Here is a 14820-nt window from a genome sequence, read left to right as displayed (position 1 = left end):
GGGGGCGGCGTCCAGCCCTTCGCGGACCGCCGAGGGAGCCCCCGAGGCCGCGCGCGGAGCGGCGGAGCTGAGCACGCCCGCGGGCGGCGGGCCGGCGGGAACCGGACTGCTGCTGCAGGTTCCTGGCGTCTAGAAAGCCGGAGTCGGACGGCGCGGCTGCTGGAGCCGTTTCCACCTTGGAAGGGAAGACAAGTACTTCTCCGTGTCCCTGGTGTGGCTCTGACGCCCGACGGGAGACGTGGGTTTTCTTTAAGTGGAAGCACAGAGGAGATGAGGAGTAGAGTGAAACAGGAGTGGTTTGTGGTTTTCGGAGCTTCTGTAGGTAATGCTCTTGTGCTGCGTTATCTGAAAGCAAATATTTCAAGGTCTTACAGGGCACATAGCTGTGCTGGACCAATTTGCTACTTATTCTGAAAAGAGATGTGAACTTTTCACAGCACTTGCTTTTTCATTTTTTTTTTTCTCTTCCAGCAGTTAAGGGGAGCTTGGTTTGGCCAAAGCACGTGAAAAACTGTGTGTGTGAAAATACTTTTACTTCCTCTTGAGTTTTCTAAATTTGCCTGTGTTTCGTTTCTCTAGGCTTCTTGCTTAGTTCTGTTGTATAATTTTTAAAAATCCCCAGCGTCTTATCTTGGTGTTCATTTCTCCTATTTCCAGTTTCAGCCTCAGCCTCTGAAGCTCAGATATGGATTATTTTCTGTTGTTTAAGGGCAGTTTAAAGTTTGGAGGAAAAGTAGGAATGATTGGTAATGGGGGATAGTGTTTTAAGCACGAAGTATTATAAGCCAATTATCATTTCTCTCCGTTTTTGTACCCCTTGTAGAGTTCTCAGCAAGATGCACTGCAGGATCAGGGTCCAGCGGGTGCCAAGCTAGATGAGATTGTTGTTTTGATCTGATTTTGCGGTGTGTCAGGCAGGCGTGTTTGTTCTTCTTATGCAAAGCTCTTGAGTTTTCTGTCTTCAGAGTCCTTTAGGATGGTTGCCTTCCTGCCTCCTCTGAGCGTCCCTTTCCCCTGTTAAATTGCAGCCAGACTTTCCTGCCCTCAGCTTCTAGAGGAGGCCACACACATCCTTACCCTGAAACCCTCGGACATTTCTTTCATCACGCCGTCCTGCTAGGCACCCCTAGCCGTTCTTCAGGTCTCCTGGTTCTGCCCCTGGAATTCCCCTGATGTCCCAGCATAGCATCGATGTCCCTTCTGGACATTGCCATAATTTCACATACCACTTTTATTTTATTTATGGGACACAGCGGCACTCTACGCAGTTCAGACTTGTAATTCTCCTGTCTTGGCCTCCCTAGCTCCAGGATTACAGATGTGTGCCACCACACCCAGTTTCAGAGCCAGCATGGTGTGCCTGGAGTTCTGGGGATTGAATCCGGTTCCTTGTGCTTGCCAGGCAGGCTCTTAGCCGACCGAGCTATCTCCCCAGCCCATCGCTTGCTCTTGTATCATCAGATTGTCTGTTTCCTTGCCTGGAGTCCTTGATTCTCAGGGCCGGCTGTGGTTCCCATCACTGGCAGATGATCAGCCAACATCGCTCATTCCTGGCTTGTAGTTCTTACTACACTGTCGGGTGGTTGGGCCCAAGCATGGGAAAATGTGGACAGGATTAGTGGTGATTCATACTGGAACTGTAATTCTGGGCCTGACCTTTGACTCCGTTTGAGAGTCTTTATTGCTGGCTGCCCGTGGAAGCTGCAAGTACTACAGAGCTATTGAGGGTGTGGCAGTTCTGCACCCAAAGTCAGCACATCTGTTTCTATTGGGGAACCTGTGGCTTTCTTGTTGACTTCCTAGATATTATTGTGGTTTTTTTCCTACTTAAGTAACCATAAAGGACTGGAAAGGAAAAACAAAGGCAAGCTCGAATCCATACTTGGTGGAAGCAGAAGGCTGGTGGGCCCCAGATGCCGACTTGAGGGTGCATTTGGCTCAAGATGAAAGCTTGAGTCCCGTGGTCTGTCCAGAGAGGGCTATGTGCGTGAGTGGCACACCCTCTGGATCCCGCTTGTCAGTCTGTGGAATACAGGGCTCTTTGCAGGAGGTGTGCCTGCAAAGACTGGGAGTTAACTGGGGTTCCATGGGGCCCCCAGGTGGGAGGTTAGTAACCCCAGGAAGATCCAGCCCTCCAGTGCAGTGTGTTTGCAGTGGGTGGATGAGTCTCTGAGACAGTGGGACAGGCTTCTGAGGCAGTCTCGTAATGTGAGAGGCCCTAGGGAAGGCAGGAGGCCCTTTGGCCACCTGGTTGTTGAGCCACACATTGCACTGGATGTGGCGCTTGTTGAGCCCATCCTGCGCACCACTGTGCAAGGTATGTGAGAATCGAAGATGAATGGGACATAGTTTCTGCCCTGAAGGTGTGCAGTGGATATGGAGGGGAGATAGGCAAGCAAAAAAAAAAAATAAATAATAATAATAATAATAATAACTGCACACATGAGATAAAAATGCTTTAGGATGATGGCTGGAGCATAGAAGAGAACCTGCGGTGGCTGTTACTGGATGGAGGGAGGTAAGGGATACAAGTTGCTCCCAGGAGAAAATGTGAGCAGAGCCTTTAGATTTTTCTCTCACTGTTATGCACTTCTTTCAGATTTTTCTTTAATGATGAGGTCTCAGCAGAGTGTGATAGCTCACCCTGTAATCCCAGCATTTGGGAGGCTGAGGCAGGATGATTACTGTAAATTCATGGCCAACCTAGGTTACATAGTTCACAGCCAGACTAAATTCACTATAGCAAGACCCTGTATCAGAAACTCATGAAGATTAGGTCTCTTTTGGTCATAAGAAAACATAGTTCAAAGGTGTATTAGCAAAGAGGAATTCGTGAACTCATTATGTGGATAGAAGGGTTGAGGATAAGTATGGTTTTATGTCTGGCTGAATCCAGGGGTTCTACTCTTTAGGCAGGGCTGTGTGTCCTGTTGGGCTGTGTTCATGTTGTACCCCTGCCCCCATTCTCTATATTAGTCCCAGAGAAGGAAAGAATACTTCGTGACTGTGGCCAAAGTCCCAGGATGGGACAATCTTTCTGGGTCACATGCCTTCCCCAGGAAGCAGAGACATGTCGGCTCCACCCAGCCCATGCGGAGAGTGCAGCTCCCCAGGTTAAACTGGTGCTGATTCCAGCAGAAAGGAGGATGGTGCTGATCGGGCAACCCAGAGACAGGCTGGCGTGCTTTTTTTCACAGTCGTCTAGTGAAGAAAGAGATGTTCTGATTTTTGAAAGCCCTTTGGTGCAAATAATCCAGTGAGCACAAGTAATTCTTTGGAGGAGGTTTTCCTCTGATTGGAGGAAGGTGTATGCTAGGAAAAGGGCTTGAAGTGTCAAAGAGAAGAGGAGTTTGAGGGACATAACTGTACGGGCATGGTTCCTGACTCTGGGAAGGAGAGTCACCCCGGCTGTGTATTTCTGCCGTGATCAGAGTTTCTTCTAGGACCAGATAATTGCTTTCAGATAAGCCATGATTGTACAGCCAAATACCTAGAGGGCCAGGCTGCTAACATAAATGAACACTTGGGCCAGGTGAAGGCTGCTGAGGCCCCCGAAGGCCACTCAGTGTGGTCTGACCTCTGGAGTTTTCAAGAATAGTTGAAATGTGGATTTCAACGAACATTCCATGACTTTTAATTCAACTTAAACCACCACCATGGTAGTCAAAATACTTGGACGCCTGACATGGTCACTGATTGTCAACCACTTACCTAAAAGAACCTGGAAGGTAACAGTTCCAGGACCTTGCGTAGTGATGGTGGACTTTGGGGAGTTTTCAACGTTACATTGTTTGCTGTGACATGTGTGCCATAGGTTTACCACTACTGGTCTAAGACAGACAGACAGACAATTTGACTTCCTTCACCCCCTTGGCTTGCCTGCTCTCTAAGATCTAATGACTGTCCACAACAGAGAACTCACCAGCTCACAAGATAGTCCTACTCATAACTTGAAGCTCGAGTCTTCCCCGAGTCCACCCATATGTCGGCTGATCTCAGAGCAGTCTCTTCCCTGAAGCAGTCCGCCCTGTATCTGACTGTCCAGGATGTAGGCTAATTGCCAGTATTAACACGTTGTGTCTCTTAGCCACTCCACACCTTCGTGCTCACTCTGCCTTTTCCCTGGGTGCACTCTGACTAGCCTTTCTGAGAAGGGCCAGATAGCTGTCCTTAGCTGCAACCCAACTGGATTCCATTCAGTGTTGGCACGTTGCAGGGGTGGAAAAGTCTTACGTGTCGGTAGCGCCTTCTCAGTCTGATCTTCCATGACTTGTGTGATTTGTATGTTGTGAAAGCACAGAATATCAGATAAGGGTTTTTCCAGGGGAGCGAGAATCTGTTCTTTGGGGTTGAAAATGAATAGTAAAAGCATGTACAGCTTGCTACAGCAGTATCTTCATTTGTGCAGGCAGGGTGCTGTGCTGTTGCGGAATTTCCTCCCGGCAGAGGTTCTCGGGGTATGTGAGGGGGGCTTGGTGTACCATGAAAGGAGAGGGTCTCGGCCCAGTGTGTGCACTGTGGTCAGACCCCAGGATGTTTGCTGTGTCGTTCCATTTCTGTTTCTCAAGTGAAGGTAGATGCCGTAGCAATTAATCAAGTAAAGCCCATTTAAACGTAGTCTTAAGAGTCTTATCTGCTTTGTGTCTACTTTCTTCCTTAAATGTATTAAAAAACACAGTAGACCCATAATCTTGCTTCTGGAATCTTTGAGGTTTTTCAGGTGAGTTTCAGAATTTTTTAGGTTTTTGGAAAGAAATATGTAATATGTCCAGCAAAGTCTGAAGTAGCATCTCGTACCCCAGAGTACTATTACTTTATACCAAAATGTATGAGTGTACTTACATCAGATGGATGCGTAAAGAATATACACAATTTCGTATCAGTCCAGGTCAAGGTTTGTTACCACATGAGGTACAAAAAACTTGTGTGCTTTCAGAGGTTTTTGGATTTTAGAATGCTAGATGGGGAGTGTGGACCTGTTGTGCTTTTAGTAAGATACCTACTAGAGTACCTATGAGTTTTTTGTTCACTTTAATTGTGTCTTATGCCCCAAAAGTTAGAAGCCACAGTTCTATTAAGTACCTGGGTAGATCGAAAAGTCAGTTGAGGGGGTGGTGGCTGAAAGACAGAGGGGACCGTGGTGAGTTGTTGATGGTACAGTTTATGTGAAGGGGGAGTTGCTCTTCAGTTCTGGCTACTCATTGCCTTGGTGACATGGGTGTGGTTCAGCTATGTCCCATTTTTAGTGGTGTTCCAGAATGCGGATTTTCATGCAAAGGGTCTTGAGATGTCAGTGTTGACAATGAAAAGCAAAACAAATCCCCCTCTGTAGGCCGCAGAAACCCTATCTGTAAGTTTCATCTGGCCTTGGGCTGTCCGCTTTGAGCTCTAGCTTATGGACTAACACTTGCTGTGCTGGTTAACTGCTTGTGCAGATGGGGACAGCTCGCTTGTTTAACCATTTATTATTCCTTCCATGCATGCTATACTTCTGTATATAGCATACTTAGTAATAAAAAATTGATAGGCACTTTATTTTAGAACTACCTTACTTTCTAACCAGTGGAAGTATTTTCATTTATAAATATGATACTTTAAAAATTATTTATCTTACAAAGGGAAAGAAAGTCCAACTTTAAAAATATAGTAGGCTCTTAAAGCAGTTGTTTTGAATCCGCGGCCTTGCGTGGGGCACCCCCACCCTTCCTGAGCTCTTGCTGGTTGCCAGAGCCGGGCTCGCTTTCCATCTCCCTGCCTCAGGCTCCAGAGGGCTGGGGTTTTAGGAGTGACCACCATGCCTGGCTGATGGCGCTTTATTGATTACTTGCATTGGCAGCTGCCTTTTGGTTATCTCCCTTTTTCTTCCCTTCTTCCTTTCTCTTCCCTGTTTTTCTTTTTAGCAGCTGTCCTTATCAGAGATGCCTTTTTGTCTCTCTTCTAGTTCATTTGATCTCTCCTTTAATGTTTCATTAGCCTTTCTTTTACAGAGTTCTACACGATTCAATCAAATATGTGCTGCTTAATGAGTGAGCTTAGCTCATAATAGTTAGCCTAAATAGGCCTTCGGATGAGGACAAATACTTATGTAGGTAAGTCTTCAGAAATGCATGGCTGTCCTTCAAGCTACCTGCCAGTCGCCTGTCAGTGTGCTTCACGTGGTGGTCAGATCCTTGCAGGTGCCCATGGCTGCTGGAGCCCAAGCCAGGCGGTGCCTTAGGGAAGACACAGCGGTTTCTCTGCCTCGCCAGATGGCAGGAGCGCTTGGATCCCGGGAGCGGTGGTGCAGCTCTGGGGGCCTTTGTTGAGCAGGGTTTGTGGAGGGCTTCTCCAAGCAGCACTAGGGCTGTGGTAACAACAGTCAGGGGATAGAGAATCTCAGCAGGGCACGGATGCTGTCTGGGAAACAGCACTTCGAACATTTTATCTTTTATTTTGGTATTTTTTGTTAGTGAACCTAAGAGACAACCATTATTGGATTCTTAGTGGTGAACAGCTTTGTCCAGCTCTTTAATTTTCACATCAGTTGAAAAGAGGGTGCCTCTTTTCTTGTTCTTAGCCGCATTTGTTCTTAAGCCCAGAGTGGCTGTGGTATTTAAATTCAGTCCCTAGGGCTGGGGAGAGAGCTCAGTGGAGTAAGTGCTTGCCTGGCAAGTGCAAGGTCCTGAGTTCAATCCCTGGCACCACCAAAAGTAATAAATAAATAAATAAATAAAATGTTCAGTTAAATTCAGTCCCTGGGCGCATTTCACTCCACTAGAAGGTATAATTTGGTTCTGTAAGGCTTTCAAAAGCTTTAGAATCACCATTCTCTTGTTTTCTATTTTATTTTATTTATTTATTTATTTATTTATTTATTGCAGAACTAGGGATTGAACTCAGGCCCTTGCGCTTACCAGGGAAGCGCTTATTTTACGGAGCCATCTCCCCATCTCCTATTTTTTCCTTTTTTAAAAAGTATTTTTATTTACTTATTTTTTTAAAAATTATTTATTTATTTTAACATTTTATTTTTTTTAGTGTGTGTGTGTGTGTGTGTGTGTGTGTGGCCAGCTCAGCCCACCAGGGGGCGCGGCTGGCTGGCATGTGGTGCTGGGGGATGGAACCGCGGTCCCTGTGCTTTGCCAAGCTTGTTGCAAGTAGGTGCTTTAGACCACTGAACCATCTCACCAGCCCCTATTTACTTATTTATTTGGTACAGGGTCTTGCTGCGCAGCTTGAACTCAGAGTGATCCTCCTGTCTCAGCCTCCCCAGCACTGGGTTTGCAGGTGTGTGTCACCACACCTGGTTTCAGGCCAGCACAACATGCCCAGGGCTTTGGGGCTGGCCCCACATGGGGTACTGGGGATTGAACTCAGAATCTTGTGCTTGCCAGGCAGGTGCTTAGACCACTGAGCTATCTCCCTGGCCTGTTATTGCGGCTTTTCATGTTCCTAGAAGAATTTTGATTGAAACCTAGAAAGCATTTGATTGGTTTGAATGTCATCAACTGTTGGGTACCTGAGCAGGGCTAGGTGCTGTGGATACAAAGATAAACGCAACGTGTGCATTTCCGGCCTGCTAAATCAGTGAACTAAGCCTCAGGGAGAATTCATAGACACCGTGAGATCTTCTCAGGGAGAGGGCACCACTGATTGCTCACACAGCAGAAGCACGGTGCTTTTCCGTGCGTACCCAGACTTAGGTGTTTCCTCAGTATTGTTAATGTTGAGTAAAGGGTCTTTTAGTCCTAATCCATTAATGTGTGTAATATTAATGTTCTCTATGTTTTAATTTCTTTTGTTAATTAGAACTCTTCATTTTGTTATCTCACTGGCTCATCTATGTAGATAATATCTGCTTTACGTTTCTGTTCTTTTCTTTTTTCCCCCTGATGTACCAGGGAATGTACTTAGGGTCTTTGTCTTGAGCTACATCTCCAATTCTTTTTATTTTTTGAGACAGGGTTGTGTTAGTTACCCAGGCTAGGCTTGAATTTGTGATCCTTCTGCCTCAGCCTTCTAGAGGGCCAAGATTGCAGGCACAAACCATCATGCTTTGCTCCTTTACCTTTTTTTTTTTTTTTTTTTTTTTTTTTTGGTACTGGGGATCGACCTGGAGACCTTGCACTTGCCAAGCAGGCACTTACACTCTTGAGCCATCTCCCAGGTTCCTCCTGCCTGTTTTTTAAAGACAGGGTCTCATTCTGTTGCTCAAGCTGGCCTCTACCTGCTCAGTATAAGTGGTCATCCCACCTTAGCTTTCTAAGTACAATCACCCAGCGCTGTGATGGGCTGGTATTTCTTTTAATGATTCTTTTTCGTGCATTATTTGTTAGTTAGACTCTAAAGCAATGTGTTGTGTCACTAGTAATATTGTGTAAAGGGTATATGAATCCACCCCGGTTCAGTCTTTTGGAAACAGGATTTTTCTTTTGGCGGAACCCGGAATTGAACTCAGGCTCTTACGCTTACCAAGGAAGCGCTTCTTCCACTGAGCCATCTCCCCGGCCTGGAAACAGGAGAAGGAATGGCTCAATACAAGTGCCATAATAGGGTAGTTTCTACAGTAAGCTTACAAGCGTCTCTCCCCAGTTCTGTGCTGTGCGCCTCACAGTGTGTCTGATACGTGAGCCTCTGTGTGTGCCTTAGTCATGAGGTTGGTGCTGATTTTAAATGCAGGCTTCAGAATTTATAGAAGGCTTATATGGAGAAAGCAATTACAGTATGCTTAGGCTTAGGAAGAAATGAATGAAGGAGTTGAGAAATAGGGAAAGGAGTTTAACTGAGACAGAAGCGGTAGCATGTTCATATCGCATCCGAAGACCTGGTTAGCAGGAACAGACCTGCACGCCTGTGGCTGACACAGGAGGATGACAAGTTCGAGGCTCACTCGGCGACCTAGACCCTGTCTCAAATGATAAGTAGGACTTGGGGGAATGCATGCCCCTGGGTTTGATCCCCAGCACCCCCAGAACCAGAACGAGGAGTTACAGAACAAGGAAGTGCACTTAATTGTAGGCTCTGAATCTAGGGCAGTCTTAGGAATACAGACTGTCTGTAGGTTTTGTGTAGAGATTCCTGCCACTGGCCAGAGAACAGCAATCATCCACGCACCCAGATTGGTACCTAATTCCATGGGGTTTGGAGCCATCCTGAAGTCCATGGATGGGCACCCCAGGAAGAAAGAAAACCCAGCTGGCTACTGGCAGCTGAAGCAGTCTGCTAGGTATCAGAGAGAGGCTTGGCTGTGGCTCCCATGTTGGGAGCTTTCTACGGAAGCAAGCACCAGCTCAGATGTGCACTGCACAGCCCGCTCTGTTGGTTTCCAGAACATATGCTTAGTAAGGGCACCACCCCCAGTCAGGAGCAGTTCACTCTGGTGAGGTATCATCAGCCTCAAGTTATTTTCTCTTTAGAACTAGCTCTCTTGGCAGTTAAGTCAGTTGTGCTTTTTTAAAGTTTTAGGTGAGGGTCTTCTGGGGTGGTGAGGTGTGGTGGCAGGTACTGACCACGGCTCTGAGGGGTTGAGATCCCACATCCCATCCATGCCGAGCACTAGCTCTTGAGCTGACCTAGGCCCCACCAGCCTCTCTCCTGTGTTCTACTTGTGGACCAGGGCTCCTGACATCATGGGGGCATGAGCTCTGGTATGGGAGGAGTTGGCCTGTGATAAGGGGACACCCTAAGATGGCAAGGAAGGACTGCAAGACAGCAGGTTGGTACTGGGGAAAATAGGTTCAGCTTCACCGTACATATGCGTGAATTTCAGGCAGCTGAAGAGCTTCACGAGGAGCTGAAGCTGTAGCTCAGTGGACGGACGGTTGTTTGCCTGACATCGTAAGGCTGTGGGTTCGGTTCCTAGCACTAGGAGAAAAGTCTCTGTAAAAAACAGATGTAGAACGTATATAAGAAATCTGGCTTCTTTGCAAAGTACTTGATGGTTTGGCATAAAAACACAGAGATAGAATGATACAAGGTTTTCTGTAGATTTAAGCACATGGTAATAAAACTTGGGGCTGTCATGTAGCTCAGTGGTACAGACTGGTCAGCTTGAGTGAAGTCCTAGGTTCCACCCCCACCCTTGAAAAAAACAAAACCTCTGTTGTAAATATCATATATATATGTGATATATATATATATATATATATATATATATATATATCACACATATATATATATGTATATATATAATTTTTTTTTTGGCAGAACCAGGGGAACAAAACTATAGAACGGATATAAGAAACATATATAAGAACTCAGGCCCTTGCACTTGCCAGGCAAGCGCTTATTCTACTGAGCCATCTCCCCGGCCCCTAAATGTTATAATTAAGTTATGTTGGACAGCCAGCAGGAAAAACCAGGCAGCAACCCTATAGGATTACTGTCCTAGTGTGTCAAGATCTCAGTTTGAAGAACACAATTTAATGAGCCAGTATCATCAACATAATGTCCACAGATGAAATATAGATGACTGGTAAGCATATGAAGGCGTTTTCAAAAGTATAAGTCATCTGGGAACATGACTCTAGGACTGCAGTTTTCTCTCAGTGAGGGGTGGAGAGAGGCTTCCTCACACCCGCCAGCACAGGGGTGAGAGGGGCATTCTTTCCAGAGGGGAGCTTGCCACTGCGCTGTGAGAGCGCCTCCCTCAGGTCCTCTTGCTCAGGCGGCCCCTTCTGCACTTCGGGGTTAGGGCAGGCCTCCCTCAGGTCCTCTTGCTCAGGCTATTCCTGCACTTTCCTGCTCTCCTTCTCTCTGACCATCAGTCATGCCAGTTCCTGCATGCGTCCCCCTAAATTCCGGGCAGCTGGCCCTTTATTTCACCTGCTCTGTAGACTAACAGTCTGACCTTTCAGCTGTCCTCCTCCACCTGAGCAGCAGGGTGTGGTCCAGGAAGCCATCCAGCGTGGCTGGGACGCCAGAGCCTCTGCCTCAGTGCTGCTGTCCAGCCCTTGGCTAGGCTCCCTTCCCGTGTCACCGAGTGTCTTTGCCAGACTTCGCTTTTCTCCAAGCTGCTCCTCCCTAGCCCATCACACCCATGCTCCTTGGGTGTCCTCCTCTCCATTTCGGTGGTGTAATGGTGCAGTTTAGTAGCATCCGGGTGCCCGGATCCCTGCAGCCGGGGCCACTTCCCAGGGTCGGTGCCTGCTCCTAGCTTCCTCGCTCCACTGCCTCTGTGTCCTCAGGTGCTGTGCGATCCAGTCCGAGTGACGTGAGCTCTGCCATCGCTTTGTGGCTTGGTTTTGCCCTGCAGTTTGGTCTCTAGCACTTGTTCCTTTTATTTTTGTGTCTTTAAGTCCTATCCAGAGCAGGCACCCAATAAATACTATTTTAATGAATGAGTTCCCAAACTAATTGAATTTTTTTTTTTTAAATGTATTTGGTTTACAGGGTCTCATTGTTCAGCTCAGACTCATAGTGATCCTCCTGTTTCCAGCCTCCTCAGTCTGGGATTACAGGCGCGTGTCAGGACACCCAGATGGTGCTGGGGATCAAACCGCAGTCCCTGCACTTTGCTAAGCAAGCACTTTAGTCTGCCGAGTTATCTTGCTGGCTACCCCTAATTGAAATTTTAAGTGACTTTTTCTAGAAAAACTCTGGCACCTTAATTTTTAGGGGGAAAAAACCTGTGTTTTTGGTGATCTTAGGGTGAAAGGTCGCAGTGGTGAGTGAGGGGCTCTCACTGGATGCTTGGTGGTCACCACAGTTTCCTGCTTCCCGCTTAGGAAGGGCCGCTGGAGCCACCTGTGGACCACGGTAGCTCTCTGTCTTCTTTGGCACAAGCCCTTCCTTCTCACCTGGGTATTGCTTTCTCAGGTCTCCTCACATTCTCGTTTGGATTCCTCTCACAGCTTTCATATAAAAAACCATGGTGATCACAACGCTAACATCATTGGGTGTTTGCTTGGTGTCAGGCGCTGTTCCAAGGACTGCGCCTGCGCAGACTCATTTAATTCCCAGCAGACTCTGTGACATCACCCCAGTTAACAGAGAACGCAGGCACGGAGGGTCCCAGACCAAGCATATCTGTCTGCACAGTCTGTCACGACAGCAACACGAGCATTTTGGAACTTCCTGGAAATTAACATTTGCCTATACTAATCTTTTTTAATTGTTTCTATTCTGTAAATTAGCTATTCTTACTGTGCGTCTTTTTTCTAAGAAAGCGGGATACAAAGATCTTAAGCAGTCTGCTCTTAATTGCGCGGCTCCTGGGCGGCAGCGCTCCATTGTGCGTGAGCATGTTTCCTTCCATTCGCGTGTCGGAGGGCTTGTAGATGTAATTGTTAGGAACTGTGAGCACATTTAGGGGCGCCTTGAGCTTCTTCTGGAGGCTAATGCCAGAGACGTGCCTGTCTGCCTCATGAGAGTTCTGGGCCTGGGAGCAGCAGGGAGCTCGGTGGTGGCCTCTGTGCTTAGCTTGAGGCCCCTGCTGCCATCCTCTGCACCAGGAAAGAAAAGACAAGAAACAGTTCTTGTGATTATAAGGAACTGCTAGTATCGTATTCAGACAATACTGAGGAGCACACAGTGAAATGCTAGTTGTTTTTTTTTTTTTTTTTTTGAGGAACCGGGATTGAACTCAGGCCCTTGCGCTTGCCAGGGAAGCGCTTATTCTACTGAGCCGTCTCCCTGGCCCCAAAATGCTAGTTTTGCCTCTACTTCTTCTCCTGTCATTGTTGATTTTATAATTTGATCTGTGATAAATCCTTAGGAATAGATCTATGGTGATAACATGTTGGAAGTACAAGATTGAAGTAGGGCTGGGGAGGTAGCTCAGTAGAATAAGTGCTTGCCTGGCAGGTGCAAGGGCCTGAGTTCAATCCCCGGTTCTGCAAAAAAAAAAGATTGAAGTAAAGTTGTCTTTACTGGTGGGTTCCTGAAATTAGTGATGGTAAAACAGTTCTGGAGTAAGATGCCTCGGATACTATGAGATGGTTGACTGAACATGTGTTTATTTCTTCTCCCCCATTAAAATCCACTAAAGGTTATAAAAGACATTTTTAAAAAAATCTTAAAAATTAAAAAAATGCGCTGCAAGTCATTTAGAAAGGTCCCGGTGTACGTAGTAGGTGGACCTGTGAAGGGGTAGGCCAGTCTCACCTGTTCATTCACCATCATGGGCAGGGCAGGGAAGGTGGGAAAAGCTATAGAGAAGCAGCTGCGTACTTCCCCCCAGGTCGGGGGTGGAGCCCGGGACCTTTGAACTCACCTACATCTCCAGCCCTTGTGTTATTTTTTGAGGCAGGGTCTGACGGAGCTGCCTGGGTTGCACTAGAAGTTCTGTCCTTCTGCCTCAGCCTCTCTGAGTGCTGGAGTTAAAGACATGAGCCACCAGGCCTCCATTTTTTTTTTTTTTTTTGAGCTAAAGGAAACACCAAAGAACAAAACAGAGTTCTTGGAAATTAAAAGCTGCAATATTGTTATCACTTCGGAATAGGCCTCAGGGAACTAAAGAGGGAACTGTGACAACAAACTGAATGAGTGTCTGTAGTGATCCATGTTGCAGGATATGGGCTTTTTAAATTTATATAATCAGGGGTAGCATTAACAAAGAACAACTGTTCAGCAGCTTGCTACAGCATCAGAAGAGGCTTTCCCTCTTCCTCCAAACCTCTGTCTTATTAATTTGAGTGAGTTCTGTTGGTCTTTATGGACTGCCACCTTTTGCCTCCTAGTGTCAAAAGGTCTTTCCTTCTCCTCTACCATAGACTGTTCCTGAGTGCTTCTTCTCTTGGGCGGTTTCACTCCTCCTGTCCTGGGCAGTTGAGGAGCATCTCCAGACGTTCTCAGCTCCATCACTGAGGGCAAGGCCCTTGCTCCTCCTTGGTGAGGCCACATGTTCTTAAACAGTCTCCAGCATCCAGGTCTGCCCCTCACAGAAGAGAATTTTCTAGACCCAATTGCCAGTAGTGTCATGTGTGGCAAGTACATTCTAAAGAGCCTCGTAGACAGCAACCCACACTTCCCTTTATCTCTACCACTTCAGAGACCACAGAAGTAAAAGACTGATGGTTGGAAATCGGCAGTCTTTGTAAAGCTAGTCAGGATGCTTTCCTAGAACATAGGCAGTGCGTGTACTAGTTCTGTGTGGCTAGTCTGCCTACAGCGGAAAACTGAAGGTGTGATGTCAAGAATGATGCTTAACCCGGGACATGGTTCAACAGAACAGCGTCTGCCCTGCCTGCCAAGTGTGAGTTCAATTCCTGGTACCAGGAACAGAAAACTGACCCTTAGCCCATGCAGAGGTGTCTGTGATTAGAATGATTCCTTACGCTCTACTGTCGCTCTTTTGTGCTCTTCCCAGCGAGTCTGGGGCAGCCTCTCCACTTTCTTTCACTAGGACAACTGTGGCCAGCGACAGTGGGCCTCGAGGTGAGGCTGTTTGCTGGCTCCCCTTAGGGGGCTTCTCCACAGCCTGGCTCAGCATAAACGTGGTCGGCCTGGGTTTTGTTACCTCCCTTTCCTCTCTTCTGGGAGGGTATAGTGAGGCCTCCCCATCCCATCTGTCCATTCTTTTTTTTTTTTTTGTTCCTCGCATGCCTTCAGGGCACGTTTGGCCAGCGGGAGAGTTGTGAGGTTTGAACTCCAGCCACCTGAGGCTGACAGCTTTGTGGAAGCAGCCACTTAAAGGACTGAGCTAGGCCCAGGCCCCCATCTGTCCATTCTTAGGTTTTAATTTTTTTTTTTTTTTTTTTTTTTTTTTTTTGCGGAACCGGGGATTGAACTCAGGCTTTTTCCTTCACCAGGCAGGTGCTTATTCTACTGAGTTATCTCCCTGGCCCCTAGGTTTTAGTCTTGATCTTTGCTTTTTAGCAGTTGACTTTGATGTTTTTACTT

General features: G+C 46.9%; 1 protein-coding gene across 8 annotated transcripts in view; it reads left to right on the top strand.

The window, feature by feature from the left end:
• Positions 1–14820, top strand: part of Arhgap17 (Rho GTPase activating protein 17) — an 81252-nt gene that overhangs the window by 461 nt on the left and 65971 nt on the right. Inside the window, exon 1 of one of the 8 annotated variants that reach the window (XM_023715499.1) lies at positions 173–322. The exons of the other annotated variants lie outside the window; for them this stretch is intronic. The gene's annotated coding sequence lies outside the window, so the exon portion shown is untranslated. Of the gene's footprint in view, positions 1–172; positions 323–14820 lie in introns of those variants that run through there. 8 annotated transcript variants of the gene reach the window in all.

The sequence above is a fragment of the Octodon degus genome, unplaced genomic scaffold (assembly GCF_000260255.1).
Source record: "Octodon degus isolate 3935 unplaced genomic scaffold, OctDeg1.0 scaffold00001, whole genome shotgun sequence".
Taxonomy (NCBI): domain Eukaryota; kingdom Metazoa; phylum Chordata; class Mammalia; order Rodentia; family Octodontidae; genus Octodon; species Octodon degus.
This window is presented reverse-complemented; position numbering and strand designations above follow the sequence as displayed.